We start from the raw sequence: 3,613 nt of genomic DNA on the forward strand, positions 1-3,613 counted from the left end.
AATATATATATATATATATACTTTATATATATATATACTTTATATATATATATATACTTTATATATACATATAAATGACATATATATGACAACATATATGACTATATGTTGTCATTATGTGCCATCAAGTCGCTTGTGACTCATAGTGAACCTAGGTATAATAGCTCTAAACCCTGCTCTATCATGTGCCAACCTTATTGTCTCTGACACACTAGGGTCCCATTACCCTAGTCACTGAATCAAGCCATCTCATTGAGAATCTTCCTCTCTTGAGCTGTCCCTCCACTCTCCCAAAAATGATAGTCCTCTCCAAGGACTGGTCCCTCCTTGCAACATGCCTAAAGTATGTCAGACAAAGCTTTAGAATCCTTGCCTCCAAGGAGCAGCCTGGTTTCATCCTCTCCAGGACAAACCTATTTGTTCTCCTTGCAGTCCATGGTATATTCAATACTCTTATCCAGCACCACAGTCTCCTTCTCTATCATCCCTATTCATTGTCCAGCTTTCTGATGCATAGCAAGTAATTGCAAAGAATGGCCTAGATCAGGCACACCTTAGTCTCCAGACTGACATCATTGCTCTTCAGTATTCTGGAGAGGTCCCTGACATCAGACTTATCCAATGCAATTCATCTTTTGATTTCCTGGCTGCTGGTACCAATAGTGTTGATTGTTGAGCCAAGGAAACTAAAGCTGTTAGTAATCTTGAAATTATGTATTCAGCATGCAGGAGCAATGATTTTGTAAATTACTACCTAACATGGGAGGGACTAGAGAGCATTATGCTAAGTGAACTGAGTCTCATAGGACAAATACTGTGTAAGACTATTTTTGTAGAATGAGTATGAGAATCCAAGGAGGGAACAAGGAGCTTAAACATATGGCCGCAAAATTTGATGGGTGAAGAGAGGGATGAGTAAATTAAAGGGGAAAGATCTGGTATGAAAAACAATGTATTTGAATTTTATGGACTTTGTATATAAACCAGTATAAAATAAAAAAAGAATTTAAAAAATCTCAATTTCTTCACTGTCTATCGTGATGTGCCAATCAACCCAGTGGAGAATCTTTGTTTTCTTGATATTGAGCTTCAATCCATATTGAAGGCTGCAATCTTTGATCTTCTGCAGCAAGCACTTCAGGTCCTCCTGAGTTTCAGCAAGCAAGTTTGTGTCATCTGTATAATGGAGATTGTTAATGAGTCTTCCTCCAATTCTGATGCCACATTCCTCTTCATAGAGCCCAGCCTCCTGAAAAAGGTATGAAGATAGAACACATCCCCGGCATATACCCTTCCCAGTTTTGAACTATGTAGTGTTTCTTTGCTCTGTTCTGACAACTGCCTCCTGCTCCAAGTACAAGTTTCACATAAGTACAATCAAGTGTTCTGGAATTCTAATTCTTCTCAGAGTCAACCACAGTTTATTGTGATCCACACAGTTTGCATAGCCAATGAAATACAGATAGGCATTCCTCTGGTATTTTCTGCTTTCAGTAAAAATCCATCTAGCATTAGCTGTAATTTCTCTAGTATTATGGCCTCTTCTAACCCCAGCCTGAACTTCAGGCAGTTTTCTGTTGATGTGTCATTTCAGTCATTTTTTTATAATTTTCAGCAGAATCTTACTTGCATGTGATATTAATGACATTTTTCAATAATTTCCGCACTCTGTCACATCACCTTCTTTGGAATGGGAACAAACATGGATCTCTTCCATTCAGCTGGCCAGGTGGTTGTCCTCCAGATTTCTTGGCACACCTTGATGAATGCATCCAGGGCAGCATCTGTTTGTTGGAATATGTCAGCTGATATGCTGTCAGTTCCAAGGGCCTTGTTTTTTACCAATTCTTTCAGGTCAGCTTGAACTTCTTTCTCTATCACCATAGGCTCTTGCTCATAGTAGTGTCATGAAATTCTTCGTGCCAGCCAATTCCTTTTGGTACAGTGACTCTGTATAGTCCTTCCATCTTCTTTTAATATTTCTTGCATTTTTAAGTATTCTGCCTAAATATATACTATATATATACTATACTATATGTCTCAAGTGACTGTCAGCAGAGGGGACTTTCCAGTAGAATTAGGGGTCCCTGGCGCAGAGCCCACCAGCATCTGGGTGTGTTGGAATTGTAAAATACTGTCAGGCCCGTGCCCATCAAAAAACAAATGGATAGAGAAGCTCTGGTATAGTCATACAATGGAATACTATACAGCATTGAAAAACAGGGAACTCATGAAATATTATACAAAATGGATGACCCTGGAGGACATTACACTGAGTGAAATATCTCAGTCACAAAAGGACAAATATTACGTAGGGCCACTGTTGTAAAATGGGACTGACATTGGAGTTGAGGGAAGACAGAGAAGGAGGGGAAGAATGATGTAACTGAATTAGAACAGATGGATGAAAGAGAGAACTCTTTAAAAGGGATATATGGTTGAGTATTATTGTCATGACAGGAATCCAGAATGAAGGCTTCACAGTGGAGTGGACTTGGGAGGAGGGATTGCATAGCAATGAAAGAGTTTTTGGGGAAGAGGGAGTGGACAGGGAGAAAAGTGCAACAATGAATGATTTGAAACCCTAAGTCTCTGTAAATTTTCATTAAAATTAATTAAAAAGGGGGGGAATACTGTAGGGCCCGAGGGTCTGTTTTTAATTGTTTTAGATTAAGCACTCTTCTAGGTCATAGATCCCTGGTCTGTCCACTTGCTGTACAGAGGTAACTCGTGGTTGCTGTGAAGCTGAACACTGTGACACTGATGTGTCAAATGTGAGAATGATTACCCATGGTGCACTGTGTTTGGTGGAGCTCCCCAATTCAAACAAGCTTGGAAGCAGGAGTGGCATTCACTTCCAAAATAGCTTGCCTCCGGAAACCCTATGAACCTGGAGAAAGGATGAACATTATACAAGTGTCCAGGTCTTTCATTCATAGGGTCGCTATGAGTCGCCTGTGACTCGAAGGCACTTAACAACAATAACAACAAAAGCATCCTTACGTATTGCAACTTGCAGCTTGAATTTGTTCTTCAGTTCCTTCAGTTTAAGAAATGCTGAGCGAGTTCGGCCCTTTTCGTTTTCCGACTCCAGCTCTTTGCACATTTCATTATAATACTTTGTCTTTCCACACTGCCCTTTGACGTCTTCTGTTCGGCTCCTTAATTTCTTGATTTCTTCCCTTTGCTTTGGCTTCTTGGTGCTCTAGTGCAATATTCAGAATCTCATCTGACATACATCTTGGTATTTTCTTCCTCCAGTCTTTGTAAGGACTTTTTACATTCATCATGATAATATACTTGATATCCTCCTATAACTCATCTGGTCTTTGCTCATTGGTGTTCAAGGCCTCAAACTGTTCTTGAGATGGTTTTGAAATTCAAATAAGATAGACTCAAGTTCAAATTTTGGTTCCTGTGGATTTGATTTCATTTTCTTTAGCTTCAGCTTGAACTTTCATATGAGTAGGCAGTGGTCTGTTCCACAAGAAGCATCTGGCCTAGTTTCCACAGCTGATGGTGAGCTTCTCCAGTGATTCTGGCACAGATGTAACCTAGCTAGTTCCTATTCATACGATTAGGTGAAATCCATGCGTATAGCCTGTATGTGTGT

The 3,613-nt window shown here is 39.7% G+C and overlaps 1 pseudogene; it reads left to right on the forward strand.

Moving 5' to 3' along the window:
• Positions 1–3,613, forward strand: part of LOC102871332 — a 51,717-nt pseudogene that overhangs the window by 1,028 nt on the left and 47,076 nt on the right.

The sequence above is a fragment of the Elephantulus edwardii genome, unplaced genomic scaffold (assembly GCF_000299155.1).
Source record: "Elephantulus edwardii isolate Elephantulus edwardi_28Jun2011 unplaced genomic scaffold, EleEdw1.0 scaffold00283, whole genome shotgun sequence".
Classification (NCBI taxonomy): domain Eukaryota; kingdom Metazoa; phylum Chordata; class Mammalia; order Macroscelidea; family Macroscelididae; genus Elephantulus; species Elephantulus edwardii.